The 24,042-nt window shown below is 36.5% G+C and overlaps 1 protein-coding gene across 5 annotated transcripts in view; it reads right to left on the bottom strand.

Moving 5' to 3' along the window:
* Positions 1–24,042, bottom strand: part of FGF12 (fibroblast growth factor 12) — a 504,156-nt gene that overhangs the window by 68,864 nt on the left and 411,250 nt on the right. The gene's annotated exons all lie outside the window — the stretch shown is intronic.

Here is a 24,042-nt window from a genome sequence, read left to right on the forward strand (position 1 = left end):
AAAGGACACCAACCAAGCATCAGGAATCATTTTCCTTTGGGTGCTGATGCTACCTTCTCAGTATTACAATCATTCTTTCTTTATAGTCTCACTGCTACTAGTAACAGTTCAGGCTCTTAACCATTGGAAGTGTTTCCTAACTAGCTTCCCTGACTCTAGTACCTCTCTCAATCACAAATACTGCTGACAGTTTAATCTTTTAAACGTGCAAGCCAGGAATAAACTACCTCAGCTCTAAATTCTTCAGTGACTTTCCAATGTATAAAGCCAGTCTACTCCATCCAGCATCAAAGACCCTCCATGACCTACTTCTTACCTACCTTCTTGCACTTTTCATCATTCAACTTTCCTTCTAACCTTAAATTCTAAACAATTTACAATCACCTAAACTTTCCTACTCCATATTTATTTTTAACTTTAATTTTAGCTTATGCATTTTTTCTAATTGGATTGCCAAATTTTGCCCTTTACCTACTCCAAATTCTTCTCACACTGAAACTGTCTCAAATATCATTTCTTCCTGAAGTCTTTCCTGGTGCATCAAACCTAAAGTAGTGCTTACCTCCTTACTACCTTAAGTTTTTTATCCCACCTCTCATATATCATTTGGCATACTGTGATATACACACACAACATATTCACAATCAGGAACTGCCATTCCCCCTTCAATTAACAAAAATTAATAATTGTCTTCTATGTGCAAAGAGCTATTCTAAGCTCTAGATGATTGGTAAATATTGGTCCATTCAATAAATAATGTCCAAAAAATCTATGGGCAGAAATATATTTTTTTAAAAATTTAAAGACTGACGAAACTGGTTTGGCTCAGTGGATAGAGAGTTGGTCTGCACACTTAAGGGTCCTAGGTTTGATTCCGGTCAAGGGCATGTACCTTGGTTGCAGACACATCCCCAATTAGGGGGTGGGCAAGAGGCAGCTGATCGATGTTTCTCTCTCATCGATGTTTCTAATTATCTGTCCCTCTCCCTTCCTCTCTGTAAAAAAATTCAATTATATATATATATATATATATATATATATATATATATATATATATATATAATTTAAATTAAAGAATGTAAAAAAACACTGGAAATTTTATATTTAATTTTCCAATTATTTACTGAAAAGAATAATTTGGAAAACATTACCTTTCCACTTTCAAGGTGGTCTCTCTATTACCATTCTCTTTATTGGTGAAATGAAACACAATGAAGTCCTCTGCCCATGTGTTAACCACTAATACATTAAAAGGTCCTGACCCAAACACATGAAAGACAAAGAATCAAATTAAAGCACCTAAGTGATAGTAATAGAAATCGGTTTGGAGGGCAAAGTACTGGTAACAGATAAGATTGGGTCGTAGTCAAACTCTGCAGTTTGTCTACATCTGTGGCTAACTGGATTCTATCAAGAACATGCAATTCTTCAGATTCTCTCTCTATTTGTGTAAGGGGATATTTTCTTTGACAAAGCTCTGCTCCCAATACTAACTCTCTATTAACGCATGATCAGTGTTTCCTTATTTCCTAAACATTTTCATTGTTCCAGAAATCGGTCAATGGGAAAATAGTAACCAGGTTTAAATGTTATATTTATCTCACAGTAATTAGAAATTAACATGGCTTGTTTCATGAGCCATAAGCCTTACTCAAACAAGAGAGTCTAGTGTGTCTATGAGTATCAAGACAGCCCAAGGAGGTACTGGGTATCTTTATGGCACATCTACAAACACAAGTGGTGTTGTAGGTAGAATTACCAAAGCACAAGAACAAACTGACTGGGCCTTTATTTTTATTTTTTAATATATTTTATTGATTTTTTACAGAGAGGAAGGAAGAGTGATAGAGAATCAGAAACATCAGATGAGAGAGAAACATTGATCTGCTGTTTCACGTACACACCCTACTGGGGATGTGCCCGCAACCAAGGCACATGTATGTCCTTTACTGGAATCAAATCTGAGACCCTTCAGTCCACAGGCTGACACTCTATTCACTGAGCCAAACCAGTTAGGGCCTGCCTGGGCCTTTAGAACATTACAAATAGACCTTCAAATAACTAAATTTTAGATGAAGTGATTTGGGACAACTTAAAGATGGAAGAACGATGTGAATGGTTAATATATAGAAAGAAAAATAGAAATTTAAAAGTAAAATGCAATTCAGGTCAACAAACTGATGCATAAAAAATATAAAAAATACAAATATATTTGAGATTCCATCCTTGTTTCCAGTGATGGCTAGCAGTATAAAGGTAAGATACGATAACTGCACAAAACAAACAAACGAAATACTACCATTTTTATTTAAATGCCATGAAGACTAAATGGTGTGTGCAATTTGAGAAATAAGATACATAAACACTCACACACACACACACACACACACACACGCACACACACACTACACACACGGAGAAACCTTTTGTTAAAAGAGAAAGGCATTTGAGATGTCTTATGACTCAAATCCAATTTTTACCAAACTTGGATAGTAAAAAGAAAAGAAAAACATGCAAGAGAGAGAGAGAAATAGAAATGCCACGTGTGATGAATATTCAGGAATTAGCCATAAATCTGGAGTGAGGAAGTAAGAGATGGGATTAGAAAACTCAGTGGGACCTTTTTAACTAGGAAGTGAATGTGGGAACAAGTTAGTTAATACTGGGTAAGGGAAGCAAAAACAATGCAAAGTTGGTTTTCTTGTTTTCTTACAGTCAACAAAAACCACTGGGACAAAAATATCCATTGTTGCCAATACCACTGGAGAGACTCAGATAAGGTTCTTTGACTGACAACAGCTGATTAGAATGTCCAGAGGTAAATCGGCTTCCATTTCAGATACTTTTGTAACTGTTTTCAAAAATTTTATAAACTCTTTGGATATAATTATTCTTGGATTCCAGATTCAGGTTTTCAATACTAAATTGTCCCCAACAGGAAAAAATAATAACCATTTCACATCAGATTTTACACACTCTGGTATGATGTATTCTGGGAGGTAGAACTGGCAGATCCCAATTGATTTGTGATAATATGTCTGTTCTTTGTTCTACACACAAAGGTAAAAAAGTTATATCAACACATGATGTTTTTATGGTATGTAACACAAGCAAAAATCCAAATGTGCTTTTATGATTACATGGGATGGTACCTATCAAGTCACTGTCATACAACAGGTTGGAAAATAGAAAATCTACTCAATCAACCAACTTGTCTACTATTTTCACCAAACAGCTCATTCTGGCTATTTGTAAGCGCAGGCTGAAACTCGATATACTTTCATTACCTTTCCTGCAAAAAGAAGTAGGCATTAGAATTCAGAAAAATTAAGATTGAATTAAAACTCAATATTCCTTTATAATGCAGTTGGGAATCTCATCCAGACATTTGCCAGTTTTATTGAGAAATAATTGACATACATCATTGTATAAGTTTAAGGCAGACAGCATAATGGTTTGGTTTACATATACTGTGAAATGATAAGCACAATTTGTTCAGCTAGCATCCTTCTTCTTATACAGATATAATAAAAAAGAAAACAAAGAAAAGTCCTGTGATGAGAACATTCGGGATTAAATCTCTACCAGTAATAACTGTTTATACATCATAAAGCAGTGTAGCTATAGTCATTATGTTGTACATTAAATCTCTAACTTATTTATGTTATAACTAAAAGTTTATATATTTTAATTACTGCCCTTAAATTCTCAACCCCCACACTTAATATCTGGTTACCACAAGTCTAGTCTCTTCTTTTATAATTTATTTTTAGATTCCACATATAAGTGAGATTAAATAGTATTGTCTCTCTCTGCCTGACTTACTTCACTTAGCACATTACCTTTAAGGTCCATCCAGGTTGTCACAAATGATAGAATTGCATTATTATTATTATTATTATTATTATTATTATTTGTTTTTTTGGATATGACACCCAAGGCACACACAACAAAATAAACTAATGGAATTGCTGCAAACTAAAAAAAAATTTCTGTACAGTTAAAGAAGCCATCAACAAAGTGAAACAACAACCACTGGAATGTGAAAAAAAGTATTTGCAAACCATATATGTGATAAGGTGTTAATTTTCAAAATATACAAAGAACTCATACAATTCAGTATCAAGAACACAAATAATCCAGTTCAAAAATGGGCAAAGGGCCCTAACTGGTTTGGCTCAATGGATAGAGTGTTGTCCTCCCAACTGAAGAGTCCCAGAATCGATTCCAGTCAAGGGCATGTACCTTCGTTGCAGACACATCCCCAGTAGGGGGTGTGCTGATAGATGTTTCTAACTCTCTGTCCCTCTCCTATCCTCTCTGTGAAAAATCAATAATATATATATATATATATATATATATATATATATATATACATACATATATATATATACATATACATATATATATTGATATATAGTCAAAGGATTTAAATAGACATTTAGCCAAATAAGATATACAAAAGGCCAATAGATACATGAAAAGATGCTCAATATCACTAGTTATTAGAAAAATGCAAGTTAAAACCACAATGAGATGTCTCCTTACCCCTGTTAGAATGGCCACATAAAAAAGACAAGAGATAATGAATGCTGGTGAGCATGTGGAGAAAAGGAGAACCCAGTGCACTGTTGGTGAAATTGTAAACTGGTACAGCCACTATGAAAAACAGTATGGAGGATCCCCAGAAATCTAAAAATACAACTACCATATCATGCAGCAATCTCACTTCAGGATTTATCCAAAGAAAATGAAAATATTAACTTGAAAAGATACCTGCACACCCATGTTCATAGCAGCATCTATAATAATAAATGTGTAATATGCTAATTAGATAGGACAGCCAAAAGACCTTCCAGACATCCTTCTGGATGACCTTCCAGACAAAGCCAGGGCTGCAAGAGTGGGCAGAAGCAGGCAGGGCTGTGAGGGCTGAGTCCCTTGCACGAATTTTGTGCATCAGGACTCTAGTTATTTACAATAGCCAAGACATGAACACAACCTAAGTGCCCACTGATGGATGGATGGATGGATAAGCAGTTATAATGTACACACAAGTGGAATTGTATTCCTCTGGATATTTTTTTCTTTCCTTTTCAGTTGAATGGACCATCTTTACCACCTCTCTATACCTGCTGCACCTCTGATTGTGCTTTCTTCTTGCCTAGAGGTATGTAAAAACTAGGGTAAATCTGACATTAATCATATTTTCAGATCAAATAAGTTCACATTACAGGAACCTTGGAATCACCTAAAGATAATTTATATTAATATTTCAGTTTTTTATAGCTATACACCTTCAACACATTTTACATATCGAATGGACCTTAACACTGAATGTGACAAGCTACCTTGGTAACTTACAGTGACTACACTTAAAGAAACACAAAGTGCTCTTAAGGAGCAGAATGTCATTTTTCAAATTCTAGTTTGAGGAGGGTAAAGGAAATGGTTAACAAGTACATATTAGTGCATAGATACTATTCAGTTTTTCTCTCTCACATTATTATTCATGTGTCTTCTATTTCAACCACAGATTTGCTTTTAAAATAAACTGCTAAATAACATAATAACAGATCAAGAGCAGTGACTTTCTATTATCAGCTATGGTACAGTGAAAGAGATCTGATTTTGTGGTTACATAGATGATGTGATAATTTTATGCCCTTTTAGCACTTGTTAATTCAGGGTCACCAAATATATATCATTCCTGGTACCATCCTAGTTTTTGCCTATGATTCTGGTAAAATTCTTAATGGTGCCCCATTTTACTTAAAAATTATCAAAATTTGTATAATAAATTATATATTTCCTTAATTAATAATCTATTGTATGTTAAATATCATGAGGAATATAACCAGGATAATCAATGTCCTAGAGGAGCTAAAAATGTATAACCTATTTTAAATAATATAAAAAGTAGCACACTATATTAATCACTTACAATGCTTACTACTAAAATAAATAAAGATGTTGTTACATTATGCACTATTACCAAAGTGACAAAAATAACAGTTTACAAATCTCTGTGCCTAATATAATACATTACATGAGAGGAAAACTTCCCCATAGCCCATAAAAAAGAAAAAGAAAGTGTAGCTGAAGCCAGTTTGGCTCAGTGGATAGAGCGTAGGCTTGGGGACTGAAAGGTCCCGGGTTCGATTCTGGTCAAGGGCATGTACCTTGGTTGTGGGCATATCCCCAGTAGGGGGTGTGCAAGAGGCAGCTAATCGATGACTCTCTCTCATTGATGTTTCTAACTCTCTATCTCTCTCCCCTCCTCTCTGTACAAAATCAATAAAATATATATTTAAAAAAAAAGAAAGAAAGAAAGAAAGTGTATACAGAATAGGGTATTAGATTCTGTAAGCCAATGGCAGCAAAACCAAGGTCATCTTGGCTACTGTCCAATCCTAAATCTACCACAGATAGACTGCCTCAGGGTTAGTACTTTATAAAATACCCGGAGAGTTGCAATGTTTTCAGAAATCCAATTAGCATGTCCATTATTATTACCAGGCAAACTTATATAGTATTTTTGTATTTTCAAGGTGCAGTGCACACATAGCTCAGTAAAAAGGAGCATAAGAAGTGCCTCTGCCTGAATATGATGGTGATGAGGATGAAAATGAGTAGAATTTCACTTTGAATGCATCTACATTTCTACCTTAGCCAGTTAAAAACAAATGTGAGGGATACACTATCCACAGCTGGAAGAAAATGTTTTTTTCTTTTCTTTTTTAAAAAAATATATTTTATTGATTTTTTACAGAGAGGAAGATTGAGGGATAGAGAGTTAGAAAGATAGATGAGAGAACAATCATCGATCAGCTGCCTCTTGCACACTCCCTACTGGGGATGTGCCCGCAACCAAGATACATGCCCTTGACCGGAATCGAACCTGGGACCCTTCAGTCTGCAGGCTGACGCTCTATCCACTGAGCCAAACTGGTTTTGGCAATCTTTTTCTTTTCTTAGCAACCCTTGGTTCCTATCCTAAATAAAAATATTAATTTGGTTTGGAAAAGTGGAAAGACTAATTTTAGGCTTCAAATCTCAATTCTGCCATCCTCAGTGTTTCCCAAACTTTTGACATATGTGTACCCCTTCTATAATTTACGTAACGCTGAGTACCCCTCGTACTCATGAGAACTTAGAATTAGGCGCAGCTAAGCACGGTGCAGTGCATATCCCCACCAAACTCCGGTGCAACGTGTACCCCCACCAAACTCTTCCCATACCGCTGGGGGTACATGTACCACACTTTGGGAAACACTGCATGTGTTTAATCCTTCAAGATTAAATTTATTATTTTTTTTATGATGAAGATTACAGTAGTTCTAAATCAAAAAAGAATGTGTCATAATGAAAGAAAAAGTGCAAAATGTCTGGCATGATGCTAGTCAAACCTGAATGTGTCAGTTCTCTAGTCAAACCCGAATGTGTCAGTTCTCAACTGTACATCATCCCCAGAGTAGTAAGGGTTAGTATTAGTGAGTTTCTTGCAACAACCCCTTCTTATTCCAGTAGGTTAGAGGGCTGGTTTTTAAGCTCTAACATGTAAACAAATCAGGTGAAGTACTTGTTAAAATACAAATTCTCAAACACACATGTCAAGTCCCGATTTTCTATGTCTGGAAGATTTCCTAGGACTTGTCATTTCTTACTGGCATCTGCTCACTCACCCATTACCACAGATCGCACTTGCATAAATTCAAGTTAAAGAAATGAAGCCATGCCACCATCTCAAGCCAAATTTTCCCAGAAAAAAAAAAAAAAAAGATAGCTAGAGGGTTAGCATCTCCCTCTCGAGATCTTGCCAGCAGGTCAGCATGTGCCAAACTGAATTTAACTTAAACCTAGAAGTTGCTGTTGCTTCTTTAAATGACCCTTCTACTCAAAACCTCCATGTGCTCATCTTCCAATGAATATGTGAAAGCAATTAAAACCCTTCTATATTGGTAGTGCGAATGGAATATGGTGTAACTGCTTGAAAAACCAGTTTGAAAATTCTTTAAAGTTAAAAATAAAGTTATGCCCTGGCCAGTTGGTTGGGGCATCATCCTGTGCACTGAAAGGTTGCAGGTTTAATTCTGCCCATATTTTTGCTTTATATGCAGTTGCCATAATGCATCACACAGTGTCACCATTCCACACTTAAATTCTGAGTAAAAAAGCAATTTTTTAAAAAAACACAATATGCCTTATTTTTATATGTAGCAATCTCCATTTAAATCATGAACATGTTGAAATCCTTAAAGTATGAATAAAGCAAGATCCAATCCTATCTAATAAAAGATAAACATGCAAATTGACCGTACCTTCACTACACCCACAAGCCACGCCCACCAACCAATCAGGGTGAGTATGCAAATTAACCCAACCAAGATGGCGGTTAATTTGCATACCCAGGCACAGATCAAAGACTGAGACAGCATAGAAACCAAGCACTGCAGAAGGGAGCAAAGCTATGGAGAAGCAAGCAAGCAGGGCAGGGGAGAAAGAAGGGAAACAGGCGGGGCTGTGGGGACCCTAGCAGGAAGCCCTATTTCAGGAATCTTCCTGCAACGGTCCTCTAGTCCTTTATATAAAAATAAAAATAACATAATTGCAGCCATAAATATATATGCACTATGCATACTGCATACACAAACTTATAAATAGACATGCAAGTACAGTAAAGAAATGGATGGACAGATCTCATAAAGTCTTGCAACTACCCTGCTTCCTCATGTTTCTATCAGTAAAATACCTATTTTAGCAGCCGTTTCAGAATGACAAGTAAAATCCAGGAAGTAAAACACTTGTACTTACTCAAATTTAGAACTTTAATCCCCCGTACATGGTGACTCTGTTCTTAGCTTATTTGAAAGTCTTTCCTCTGTTTTTATGTGGCTGCCAGTTCAATCTCCTCTGCCTCCAGACTAGACTGTTGAGTCAATATCTAAAACATATACTGATTACTCCCTGCATTCCCCTGCATCTGATTATTGGAATATTGAAAGCTATGCTTAACTAGGGGTAAATTTTTTCTCTTCCACCTGGTAAAGCTAAGATTCCATTTAGTTTGTTTTTGTTTTTTTTACAAACCCATGATACCACTGTAAGTGAACAGGCAGGCAGTCGCTAATAAACATATGAAATTGAAGAAAGAAGAGACTGAAAGTCAAAACAACACCTAAAAATGGAGACTCCTTTCAAACAACCCATCATTGACAAATACAGGTCAATTATTTCTTACGGAAGACCATGATCTATAGTTATTATTTTCAATGTGTGCTCAAAACGATGCAAAAAAATTTAGAATTTAAAAGGATGAAAGCTGATTATAAATAGCTGGAGAGGAAAAAATTAACACATTTTAGGGTCCTACTTTTCTACAAAGGAACCTATTCCTTTAAAATGTCTTTTTGTTTTTAGGAAATAAAGAAATAAGTGATTAGACATGACGTCAACATATATCACTCACCAGCAGGTTAAAAATCCCCTCTGAGCCTGACATCGTCATTCTGCTCAGCATATACACTTAGTCTAGAGTAGTGTCACCAAGTTAGAGGCCAGTTATCACACTAAATAATTAAGGAATGCCAACTGCATTCCTTACAATTAACAGCATTTAGAAATTGAAATGGATTAAATGGAACAAACTCTGCTCTCACACAACTGTATCCCATATACTAGTACTCAGCGTGGCTTCCAAATCAACCCATCAAGGCTCATGGCCCTTGAACTGTACACAGGAGATCCTTAAAAATAGCGGAAATGTTATCAAAATGGTAATACCTTTCAGTGTGGTTTTTTACCTTTGAACAACAACAAAACAAAAAAACCCAAAGAAACACAACTGTATTTTTTTCCCAAGATAAAAACCAGAGAATCATTACTATTTTAGGAAAGAATAATACTAAGAATTGAACGTCAGTCCTAGCTGGTTTGGCTCAGTAGACAGAGTGTCAGTCTGCAGATCGGAGGGACCCAGGTTTGATTCCAGTCAAAGGAACATGTCCGGGTTGCAGGCTCCATCCCCAGTAAGTGGTGTGCACAAGGCAGCTGATCAATAATTCTGTTATCATTGATGTTTCAATCTCTCTCTCCCTCTCCCTTCCCCTCTGAAGTCAATTATCTCTATCTCTATCTCTATCTCTATCTCTATCTCTATCTCTATCTCTATCTCTATATATCTATATCTACACTAGTATGTATATATAATTGAATGTCATATTCTTATGGAATAGGCAATCAATGTTTCCTTAGGGCACTATAACCATGGAGAATGATACAGAGAATAGCATTTGCTTCATCAATTTCTGGTGCATCTGTGATTACAGGATTATGGTAATTATTTAGTACAACTGTCTAATTCTGTCTGAGTAAAAGGAAAGGAGACAAACCTCATAATAAAGTATATTATGAGAGCCTAAAATTTTCCAGTGAAACCGCTCAATCATATTTCTAAGATTAACCTATTCAATTCTCAAAATAATTGTGTGAGTTACATAGGTAGTGTGATCCTCATTTTTATAGTGGATCAAATAATTTCAGACTCTATAGAGTTTATGATATAACCATGAACTCTTTGAGAGTAAGGATGTCACTCTATCAAGCACAACTAGTCTAGCATCTGGCACACAGTTGAAACACAATCCATTTTATGGGTCTAAATAAATGAAATTACAAAAACTAAGCCTTGGAGGCTTAAGTGCACAGGATGAAGAAAGAATTGAGATTTGAATTCTAAAATGTCTTTTCACTCTACCACGCAATATTAGTATGTCTATTTACTGAGTAAAATAAGAGTTGGAGAGAAAAATGACATCTTCTTCTACTTGTGTGTAGGAAATCTTTCACGTTTGTTTTCTAACTGTCCTCATTCACTCAGTAAGTGGAAGAGCTAAAGTTTGTAGTATGCAGGTATTTTGGCTCCAGTGTTTTTCTACTGCTTCATAACTGCCCACTAGATAACCCTTTATATCCTTGTTTATAGATTTTGATATTTGAGAAACTCTAAAATTATTTTAAGAGTAGTGTCACCAAGTTAGAGGCCAGTTATCACACTAAATAATGCAATGCAGTGATTTTAAAATTAATATCAGGTTCTGCAGACCAAGAAAACAAACTTGTAGTAGCATAAAATGAAATAAATATAAATTTCTACAGAAATATAAAGTGGATATTATATGCAATCTGAATGGTCAAGGGATATGAACTAAGTAAAGCATATTAATCTCTACAGCTTTGGAACAGTATATAAATGAAAAACTGTAGAGTGTGAAGAACTGAGGTCTTGTACTGCATTTACTAATTAGAAACTCACACACTAGAAAAGCCTGAAATACTCATGTTCTCTTTAGTGTTCTCATCTGTAAAAGAAACACACTTCCTTTTACATGTTACACATAACTGTTTTAAGAAACAATATTTTATGTGAAAATCAATATTGTAGAAAATTGAAGTATTGTGGGCATAGTAAAGCTTATCCTATATAATAAAGATGTAATATGCAAATTGACCCTCACTCCATCATGCTGTTACAAGATGGCTGTGTCCACAGCTGAGGCAGGGTTCCCATAAAGAGTGATTAGCAGGGACCTGAGGTTGCATACCCTGCCTGGTGGGGCTTGACGGAGACCTCAGGCCAAGCCCCAACCCTTGTGCGAGACTGGGAGACCTGAGGCCATGCCCCCGCACCTGGAAGTGTTTGAGGGGGGACTTCAAGCTGTGCCCCCTTCCCAGCAGGGCTTGACTTGGTACCTGAAGCCACACCCCCTGCCCTGAGCTGGGGGACCTGAGGTTGTGCTCCCTGCCCCAGCAGGGCTTGATATGGGGACCTGAGGCTATGCCCCCTGCACTGGCACCAGGCTGGGGGACCTGAGGCTACACCCCCAACTAGCAATGGACTGGGGGACCAAAGACTGTGCCCCCTGCCCAGAAGGGCTTAATATGGAACCTGAGGCTGAACCCCCTACCTGGTGGGGTTTTATGGGGGACCTGAGGTTGCACCCCCTGCCTGGTGGGGCTTTACATGGGTGGGGTCTGCTGGGTCTGTATCTCACCCAATGGGGGTGAGGACAGCTGGGTGTATTTCGAGGTACACCTGGGTGGGTGGAGACTTGACTCTGGGTCCTATAGCGTGCCTGACTCTGACAGGAGGAAGATTTTCATATACATTTTACTAATTTTCTTTCATATCTGAAACTTTTATTATAGCGAAAGAGTAAATAGCAATATTAAAATATTTATTCTAATTAATTTCCTTTTAATGTGCACAGATTTCATGCATGGGGCCACTAGTTTACAATATCCTGCTATGTAAACCATGACCATGCTGTAGCAGCTTCAACATCTCTGAGAAATGAACTAAACTAAGCTATCCCAGACCTATTGAATAAGAATAAACATTTTAATAATTTTTTTTTAAATAACCAATTTTTAAAAATATATTTTATTGATTTTGTACAGAGAAGAAGGGAGAGAGATACAGAGTTAGAAACATCAATGAGAGAGAGTCATCGATCAGCTGTCTCTTGCACACCCCCTACTGGGGATATGCCTGCAACCAAGGTATATGTCCTTGACCAGAATCGAGCCCGGGACCTTTCAGTCCCCAAGCCGATGCTCTATCCATTGAGCCAAACCGGCTTCAGCCATTTTAATAATCTTATCGTCCAATTTTAGGAATGTGTGGTATCCCTGGTCTGATGTGAAACTTTGGTGAACCTATTACTGCATATTTACATATATATCATTCATTGTCTAATTAGGCATTCTTCTAGAAATCAAGAGTATATTAATTTTTTGAAAATATATGGTTGGTGTTTTTTTTGTTGTTATTTATTATTTATTTATTTATTTATTGCATCGCTGTGGCATATTTTAGACTTCATATCACTGAATTGCCTTCAGATACTCAGTTCACTGACTAACCAAAAAATATGTAAAACATACCTTGAAATGTGATGATAATAATATTAAATTTGGTAAGAATTAGAGAAAAAATGCTTTTGATGCAGAGCTAATAGTAAGAAATTCAATAACAATAATTCCAATGTACTAGGGATGGAGATTCCAGAATAGGAAAAAAAAAAAAAAGAAGAAAAACACAGTTGTTACAGAATATTGTGAAGCATGCACAGCTAATTTTGATGAGTTTCTATGTCAGACTGACTTGGAATCTCAGGTTGGGGCGGGGGGGGAGCATTCTTTCATTTTTGTCTTTTTATTTTTCACTGTCATAAGAGTAAAACTTCAATGAATGACTTTTCAAGGACAGCCCGAAGCCCTAAAATGCAAGGAACAACATAATCAGATTATTTCAGCATATCAGGAAAGATGACCTCTGAGTTTGTGGGAATAGAATTGAAAAGTAAAAACAGTAGATAAGGTCTCAGAATTTTCAAAAGAAGTAAAGAAAGATTTAATAAAACTAAGCACTTAAAGATAAGAATGACCTACTTAAGAAAGGCACTTACCTTTCTGATCTTTAAGCACTTAAACAGTTTAGATTTATAGCCTCTAGGCATTGCCAATTTTGATTAAATGTTAAAGTTCACCTGATATAATATCCATGATCATTTTTATCTATGAAAGGAAAACCTGCACTGTTCTCTCTGGCCTTGGCAATTACCTGACAGAATTCTGAATTCTTCCCTTGGTTTTATTTTTTATATTATTATTATTACTATTATTATTATTATTATTATTATTATTATAGATATATTTTATTGATTTTTTACAGAGAGGAAGAGAGAGGAATAGAGAGTTAGAAACATTGATGAGAGAGAATCATCGATCAGCTGCTTCCTGCACACCTCCTACTGAGGACGTGCCCACAACCAAGGTACATGCCCTTGACTGGAATCAAACTTGGACCCTTCAGTCCGCAGACAGACACTCTGCCCACTTAGCCAAACCAGTTTAGGCTCTTCCCTTGGTTTTAAATGCTATTGATATATTATTGATGGAGCTTTCAGTCATGCTGAACAGCTTGAATAGCATGAAAAATCTGAAAATGGCTACTTGGACAGGTAACAGCCCCCCTTTTAACTGAACTAATATTTCAAATCAAAAGTCACAGATAATCAATAGCAATGAGAGAAGATAAGGGCATGAGTTACAAAGTGTTCCATGGAACTCAAAATAAATACTTCAAACCTGCATTTTTATGTGTTTATGTTAGGGTTGTTATAGTGAAGGAAGGTGTCTATAAACCATGCAACAAGTCTAGATTAATCAGCTCATACAATATAAATTACTGGTCAGCAGAAAACAGAGCTCAAACTCAGTACTGCCTTCTGCTTATGATATGCAGAGCTAATTCCTTCAATAGACTTCTAGATTTATTTCATTGCTCAATGTCTCAGACAGAATTAATTCTAAACAAATAATCATTTGAAATACATTGACAAGTTGCTCCAAAATACCTTGAGAATTCAGTAGTAAAACAAATAACACGTTTTCCCTCTTGTGAGTTCCCATTCACAAGGGCATTATCTTTGAAACCCAGAGTTTAAGATGCATGGCTACTTTTTCCTACTACAGTGAAGGCAATGGATTGGGAATGAGTTTATTTATTAACCTATTAGCTCTGGTTGTTTCTCTAGTGATCGGTATCTCCTAGGATGAGTCATTTTCTTTCTCTGGGGCTCAGTTTTGTTACCTGAGAATAAGATAGAAAGAAAAAAAAAAGGCAAGAATAAGATAGCTGAATTAGAATTAAAAAAACAAAAAACAAACAAGCAACTTTAAATGGAATCTAAAAAACAAAATAAATGAACAAACAAAACCAAAACAGACTGATAGATATAGAGAACAAATTGATGGTTGACAGAGAGTAAAGGGTTTGTGGGGGTGGGTGAAAACCAGGAAGGATTAAGAAGTACACACTGGCAGTTACTAAATTGTCATGTTAATGTAAAGTACAGCATGGGGAATATAGCCTATAATAGTGTAATAACTGTGGATGGTGTCAGGTTCGTACTAGACTCATAGGGAGATCACTTAATAAATTATATATGTCTAACCACTATGTTGTATACCTAAAACTTAGATAATATTGAATGCCAATTGTAATTACAAATAAATAAATAAATAAATAAATAAATAAATAAATAATTTAAAAAATAAATGCAAAACTTCAATTATTTCATTTGGTTGCATAACAACTCTGCCCTCAACAGGACTGTAAATTGGAGGCTCAGGGAGTAAAACGAACTATCTCCAGAGGAATGCAGAGCTGGGAATGGATTCAAAGCTCTTCTGTTACTAGTAACATCCTATAGCAGCTCAAAAGTTCCTTGTAGTTCCAACCTTTACTCTAACTCAGTGAATCCCTCTGGCCCTCCGATGCCTAATCCTCCTGAAACATATTACCAATGGCAATCTTTGAACAGTACTGGGATGTCTGGTAGTCATGCTGTGCAAAGCCTATGCCAATCTAATTCTCCAAAATCTGACAGGAAGTAAATTATCTACTAACAATACACAATTGGGAAGGTCGCCCAATAGCTGAGAAAGAACAGAGATTTTAGAGTCATACAAAAAATTCAAATCCCAAGAAATGAGCAGCAGAAATGTCCCAGACTTTGCAAAATAACATAATGCCCATATATAGCATCCAGAAGAGTGCACCACTCAAAATGTCAATGGAGGCCCAGAAATAACACTCTCTATCTGGCCCATATACAAATGACAGCAATCATGCACTATAGCACTAATCAAGATTAATGGTGAAAGGATTATCATTGAAAGTCAATATATTTGGCCTCTTGAACTAAAGTAAGTAATTTGTGTGTTTGCCTCCCTGACAAAGTTTATATAAAATTGCAAAAAGAAATTGACAGCCAGTTTGAAATTGAATTGCCATGGCCTAAGCAAAGAATATCCTTACATGATATTATTATAAAATGTCATTATAATTTTAGATATTTTACAACAGCATATTGTATAATTATTCCAAACAAACTTACAAACGAATTCTTTGAATGTTTGGCAGCAATTTTAAAAAAAGGACATGAAAGGATTTAATCCCTTTCAGAAGGAATTAAGGCACTGGGAAGGCACTTGAACATTCTATATTGCTCCTCTTGCCTCTTGTGCCAAGAGGGACCATCTTTTCACAATCCAATTACCCTCAGCTGTTGCCTGAGCTTTCTGTTCATGCTGAGAAAGAGGTAAGATTAGCCAGAAAGAGGTAAGATTCCTCAGGTAAGGAACAACCTAAGATAGGCACAGTCGCAGAGGGGCCATCAGTAGAGAACTTGGGGGTCAACAGAGGTGGGGCACAAATCCTCACCCCCCCCCCCAACCTTGCTGGGGCCTGAACCCTTAGTCCTTTTGAGTGAGGTCTCCTGCCCCCATGGCTGCTTTGCTTCCCATGCCCAGCTCAGATCAGGACACAGGAGACAGACAGAGACTTGGCCCAGCTCAGATTGGGGCCCAGGTAACAGACAGAGACTTGGCCCAACTCAGATCGTGACCCAGGTAACAGACAGAGATTTGGTGGACAACAGCTGCCCTATATCTAAATCCAGCCTAGCACCAGGAATGCTCAGGGCCTACTCAAGAATGCAAATAATCATTTCCACTAATATTTACAGAGTAAACTAAAATTGTTGGTAGAGTATTAAATTTGTCAGTAAAATAGTAACCAAGTTTTCAGATTAATTTAAATAGGCTAATTGAAATAAGTGAATATTCAAGAAAATTTAATTATACTGGACAAAAAGCTGTTCCTAAAGTAGTAACTAAAATTTCTATTGGTAGTTAACCTCATGGTAAAATTCCTGAACATGCAATGAACCTAAAGGAATCATATTTTTGTGCAAAAAAATAAAATTTAAAGTTATCAAGACTGCATTATAAAATTTACAAAAGACTCCATTAACCAAAAAGGGGGAGGGAAATAATAGAGTAATATCATGTAAGGAAAAATATCCTATAAGTAAATTACATCTAGAAAAATTAATTTTTATATGTAATGCTAACAGCAAGACACCCATGAAAAGCACACATGGAGTCTAAATAAGACAAAGAAAAATCGTTTGGGAAAAAAATAAAAAGGATCCCAAATTAATTATATAGAAAAGATTCCTTTATTAACTTTTGGTCAAGAATATGTTTGTATATTTTCAGAAAACAACTCTAAGACCAGGTGGATTCCTGCAACAGAGGAATCCAAGACCAGGTGGATTCCTGCAACAGCAGAATTGACAGGCCTGCTCCAACCACGAAGACAAGAGGAGAATCAGTCCAGATATTAAAGAAACTGAAGACACCTTGCCATGCTAGCAGTTAGCAGCTGTGCATTGCTGCAGGTTGCCTAGGACCTGCATTGCCACCATGTGCCCACCATCCAGATAGCATTGTTGACATGTACACATAAGGAACTGTTTGACATTGAAATGGGGACTCAAATATTTTTTGTTATTATATGTATATTTCTAGTCTGCAGAAGCAAGATTTTTTAAAGGAAAGGAATGGGGGAAATAGATACGGAGGCAAAGAAGCATTGAACAGACTGTCAAACTACAGTAGGAAGGCAGGGAAGGCTGGGGAGAGGGGGCGGTAAGAGATCAACCAAAGGACTTGTATGCATGCATATAAACATAACCAATGGATATAAGAAACGGGGGAGGATTGGGGGTAGGTGAGGGCATATACTGGGGGGTAGGGGAGGCTAGAGGGAGGTCAATGGGAGGAAAAAAGAAGAAATATGTACCACTATTTGTAATACTTCAAAAAAATAAATAAATAAATAAATAAATAAATAAATAGAAAAAAAGATTAATGGTGAAAAAACAAACAAACATACAAATGGGTTTATTTTGTTTGCTCTGATGGTCTCATAACTTCTGACTTCCATTGCTTTGTTCTTTCCTTTAAGGAGCTAAGGACAAATCCCTGAACTCCTACACTAAATTTTAGGAAAGAGACTGATGATGGGAGAAGTTACTGTAATTCAGCTTGCTCTTTTAATGCAAATTTGGGACAAAACCGTTAATTCATGTGAAGCCTATTTGAGTAAGAGTTAATACTGCAAGTGTTAATACTGATGACCATGTAACTCAAGTTGCAATCAAGCCTAAGGTTGAAAAACCCCAGGGAATAGCTGAGGGCAGTGGCAGTGGGTGCAATGAAAAACAAGGGAGCTGCATTTGGCAGGAAGTGTGCAGGGGTGGAGATCTCAGAAATAATAATTTTTTTCATGGAAGCTCAATACCTGGCCCTGCTGGTTGAAAAGAACTCAACAAGGAAACTTGCCTTATAAATTTTTCATAGACTTTATGCAATCTAAACCCCTACCTTTATGGAAATCCATTAGTGTGTTGAAGCCTCAGAGGAAATAGAAAAACAGGTGCACCCATGCTTGATTTTTTCCATATGTTTGTTATTCAATAGAAGTGCAATGAAAGGTGAATCCTATATTTAATTACCACATATTGGAGAGCTTTGGGGATTTTTTCTCACCCAACATTAAAAATAACTGTCATTCAAAAAAGATAAGTAAAATAATTTCACAATGAGGCTACGTAGACTTGCTTGACATCCCCTGATACTCCACATCTACTTAGAAATAATTGACTTTTCACTGATTTAGATGGATTTCTGTTGACAAAATAATTTCTTACTCTGAGAACCAATTTAAATATATTTTCTGCCACAAATAAGGATGATAATATACAACAATAAATATTAACTTAGCTCCTATTGAAAATAGGGTTTTAGAAGTTTCAAGCTATAAAAAAGACACCTCATAAGTACTTGACAACTTAAAGGTGCTCAGAATGTAGTAAAATAGAATAATTAGTGGCTAATGATTATGTCATAGTTTCCCATTTCCACTCAACTAAACCTGTTCTCTCCTAGGCTCCCAGATCTCAATCCTACATAATAAAAGAGTAATATGCAAATTAACCATCACTCCATGCCCACAAGCTGCACCCACCAGCCAATCAGAAGAGTATGCAAATAAACCCAACCAAGATGGCAACAGCCACAGAGAGCAGGAGGGAGACATTTCCCTGGCAATGGAGGAAACCAAGCTTTCTGCCTGCCATTGCCAGCCTAGGCCTCCACTCAAGGCTACAAAGTTTCAATTATAGAAGGTAAATAAATTCCAATAGAAATGGCTGCCACCACAGAGTGAACAGGAGGCGTGGCTCCACTCCAGGCTACAAAGTTTCAATTGTAGAAAGTAATTATATCCCACATACCAGGGCCTCCATTTGGGTTACCAGGGGGAATAGCTGGCCTGCAAACCACCATAGGCCCCTCACCCAGGCTGTCCCTTGCCCTGGAAACAAGATGGCCACCACAAGATAGCCAGCAGGAGAGGGCAGTTGGGAGGCACCAGGCCTGCAAGGGAGGGCAATTGAGAGGGACCAGGCCTGCAAAGAAGGGAAGTTGGAGGCAATCAACCCAGCAATGGAGGGCAGTTAGGGGTCACCAGGCCGGCAGAGGAGGAAAGTTGGGGGCAAACGGGCTGGCAGGGGAGCAGTTAGACATCAATTAGGCTGACAGGGGAGTGATTAGGGGGTTATCAGGCTGGCAAGCAGAAGCAGTTAGCGGCAATCAGGAAGGCAGGCAGGTGAGCAGTCCTGGGTTGTGAGTGGGATGCCAGCAGTCCTGGATTGTGAGTGGGGTGTCCTACTGCCCATTTAGGCTTGATGCCGATGAGATCAGGCCTAAACAGGCAGTCAGACATCCCTTGAGGGATCCCAGATTGGAAGGGTGCAGGCTGGGCTGAGGGACAACTCCCCTCTGCCCCTGTGCACAAATTTTATGCACCAAGCCTCTAGGCCTTCAATATTCAACTTAAATCCTATGACAAAAAATCCCTCTAAATTCTCAGAGCTCCTTATCTCTACTTTTTATATTACATATTTCTCATTTTATGTTTTCATTATGCAAAAATAGGTATCTTTTATTTTTAATATATATATTTAAGCAACTAATTCAAGGATAAAGAAAGTATTCTTTGGTGTTGTCAGGGAATAAGAACAACTAAAATACTCAGAGGGGAAAAATAAAGCTGAACTTAAGATATATCCACAGCAACATTCAATTCTAGAAGGCAGTAAAGTAATGCCTACGAAATCTTTGTAGGGAGAAAAGATCAAACCAAGTATTCAATATCTAGCCACAGTGTTGTTCCAGGAGAAACATTAGCAGCAAACAAACAATATTTACATGCAAGAATTCAGACAATCTTATTCCCATGAGTTCTTCTTGAAAATGAATTTGACCTAGCAAGAAGTTATTTTTGAAAGACTATACGAAAAGATCAGTGATGAAAGTTGAATATACTTATTTATGGGAGGAAGATTTAAGATATGCAAGGATTAAGGTAATAGCAGAGAATGTAAATGTTACATACCCTGACCATGAGCAAGGGTGAGAGAGTGAATAATGGTAATATTCTCACTCCTAATATTAGTTCAAAGAATATTTTAAATATTTCAAAAAAATTAATGGTATATAAGTATTTTTAACAGATCAAAGTAATACATTAAGAAAGCTTATATAATTAGCTAAAATCAGGTGGAGAAGTAGAGGAAGGGGAGATACAAAGAAGAAGAAAGATACTAGTGCCATCATTGGTTATAGTGGAGAATCAGATACTGCATAAAGAAATAGAAGAGTGAGCATGACATTTATATTAGGTCAATTTCCCAAATATCAGAAGTAACTCTCACACACACACACACACACACACACACACACACCAGTTAATAAAAACTGAGTACAAAAAGCTTTAAAGACAGAAAAGCATAACATGGAATAATGATAGAATTAAATTATATTCTCCCTATTAATAGCTACATGACGGCAGGGTGGCCTGTTAATTTTGTTCATTACTGTGTCCCAGCCCTGGAACAGTGTCTGGCTGATCACTGGCATAAAAACAGCTGTTTTGTACAACTGAAACCTATAGAATTTATTCAATAATGTCACTCAAATAAATTCAATAGAAAATAAAAGAAAAAGAAGAAAAGAAGAAAAATGTATATTGGCTAAAGTTACAGATTAAAGAAAAAAATTTGCAAAAAGAAATAACCCCAGCCTTAGCCATTTTGGCTTAGTGGATAGAGCATCATACTGCAGACTGAAGGGTTCCAGGTTTGATTGTAGTCAAGGGGCACCTACCTTGGTTGCAAGCTCAATACCTGTCGCTGGTTGGGGCATGTCCAGGAGGCAACCAATAGATGTCTCTCTCTCAGATCGATGTTTTTCTCTTTGTGTCTCTCCACCTCCCTTCCACTATTTCTAAAAATAAATGGAAAAATATCCAATAACAACAACAACAAAAGTACCCCCAATCTGTACTAGATAAAAGAAAATATCCTAAAACATAGAACTTCAGAAAATTTGAAATAAAAATATGGCAAAACATATCAGGCAAGTGTAAACAAAAGAACAGAATGATTATCTTGATGAGGTTGAATTCAAAGCAAAGAAAAAAGTATTTTAAGAAGGCAATAAATTATCATTTATAGTGATAAAATAAATATTTAATATAACCACGTAGATTAAAGACCTATAACTAGATATCAAATTAAGATGGTAGCAACACTCATAAATTTAAGCACATAATAAATGAGGCAACCAAAAGAAAAACCCAAATGGGTCTTCTCTAGTGGCCAGAGAACACTCATAAAAACTGGCTTATTTATGGTTACACACTAATTATAAATAAAATCAAATAGGAGAAGGAATCAGAAAAAATTCTCAGACATATAGTGACAAAACTACAAGTGAATAATGAAACCAGAAAACAAAATCTCATTTTTAAAAATATTCTAACGCATATCTTCAGTCAAAGAAGAGACCAATACCAAAATTGTACAGTATTTAAAAAACAATAATGAAAAGATACTGCATAAGAACAGAGCTGAGACACTTCTCAAAGAAATAAATCATTGAACTAAATATTTACATAAGGAAACAAGGAAGGAAAATAAATAAATGATAACCAACATTTTAAAATTAGTTAAAATGTTTATAAACTCTAATAAAAACAAAGAAAGACTATTAGAAGAATTAAAATAGAAATTAATGAATTAGAAAGGAAATAATAGAATTAGTGAAAATACAAAAGCACTTTCTTTGAAAAATAAAGGATAAGAATACATTTTTAGCTGCCACGTGTTTAACCTTGGCACTCAGGGTTGATCATGCATTGGTGTGGGCACTTTCCTGTGCATTATGTTGAGCAGCATCCTGGCCTCCGTGTCCTATATGCCAGCAGAAACGCCCTTTTCCCCACTGTAACAACCAAAATTGTCTAGGGACATTGCTTATTGTCCCCTTGGTGCCAAAACACAAATGCCTAGTGAAAGAAATAACAAGGAAGGAATGAAGAGTCACGAAAAATAAAGGAACCCAAATAAACAATTTTTTAATAAACTCTATACATTAATATGAAACCTGGATAATATTATATCAAAATAAAATCAACAAATGTAGAAATCTAACACATGGATTACCAAAGAAGAAGCAAAGTGAGCTGGCAAAATCTAACCATCTAAAGATAAATGAAAAACCCAAACTTACTATTACTATTTAAACATCATTCCATTTTTCTAGATATACTTGCCCATATAATTGAATAAGAAGATAGAAAAGCATAGGAAAAAGATAAAGGAGACACAATTAATGTTACTATTTCAATATAATTTTGCAACTGATGTAATTGTTCACACTAAAAAAAATGAATTTTACTGAGCAACCATTAAAAACAATCAGATAATTTAATAAATTGGCTTAGTGTAAAATTAATACAGAAATAATAATCATTTCATATACAAGTAGCCTCCATTGTAAGTAATAATGCAGAGAAAGCACAAAATATCTAGGAATAATAGTGATAGTAAATTTTTAGGTTATATATTGAGAAAATATGAAAATGCTTCTGAGGGAAAAGTAAGAATGCCATCTGCTTAAATAGGCAGGTTTAACCTCACAAAGATGTCAACAATCATCTGGCCATGAGAAATAATAGTCAATCTGGAAATAAAGTATCAATGGGAAATTTGAAAAAATTAAAAAGGCTCATTCTACAACTCATTTTGAAAAATAAATTAAAAAAGAATAGCTAGGACAATCATGGCGGGAGGAGAGAATAATGGAAGAGGGGAAGATTTATTGGTATTAAAAATAAAGTAAAACTATAATTACTAAATCAATGTGATACTGAAACTTAAAAAAACAGGATAATGAAATAGCCTAAAAGTACAGAAATCCAAGTATGTAAAGAAAATGTGTATATCTAAAATAACATTTAGTATTAATGGGGAAAATAAATTATTTAAGAAATTATTAAGAACGATTTGGATAGCTCAGGATGAATTCTAAATATATAAAATTTAAATCCTATGTAATGAAAGCCCAGTGACCATAATGGCAGAACAACCAGAATGACCACTTCACTAGTCATTATGAGGTGTGCACTGACTCCCTCCTGGTTCCTCCCCCCAGCTGGCAGGCTCCCATTGCCCAATGGCAAATGGAGAAATGAGGTGGGTCGCTGTGGGTGGTGGGGCCAACGAGTGGGCAGAATGACTGAGCTCTTGGTCCCTTCTTTGGCCAGCAAGCTCCTTCAGGGGGAAGGTTTCCACTGGAGTGCCTGGCAAGTGTTGGTGAGGGGCTGAGGGCTGTTTTCAGGCTTCCCACACTCCCAGGGAACCCAGGCTCCAAGCCCCTCTTTTTTTTTTTTTTTTGTGCCTCCTTGAGTGGAGGCCAGTGTGGGTTGTAAATTGTCCCAGGCTCCCAGCCACTCCTTGAGCAGAGTCCAGGGTAGGCTGGAAACCTGGGTCATTCCTGGCGACCCTGGCCCCCAACCCCTCCTTCAGTGGTGGCCAGGGTGCGAGGAAGCTTGGCTTCCTCTGTCAAGGGGGCAACCAAGCTTCCTGCTCACTCTAGCTCTTTGGCCACCACCATCTTTGTTGGGTTAATTTGCATACTTGCTCCTGATTGGCTTGTGCCTGTAGCAGAGGGATGGTCAATTTGCATGTTTCTCTTTTATTAGTGTATATGATCAATCAT

This window comes from Pipistrellus hanaki (genome assembly GCF_964339955.1).
Source record: "Pipistrellus hanaki genome assembly, chromosome: 2".
Classification (NCBI taxonomy): domain Eukaryota; kingdom Metazoa; phylum Chordata; class Mammalia; order Chiroptera; family Vespertilionidae; genus Pipistrellus; species Pipistrellus hanaki.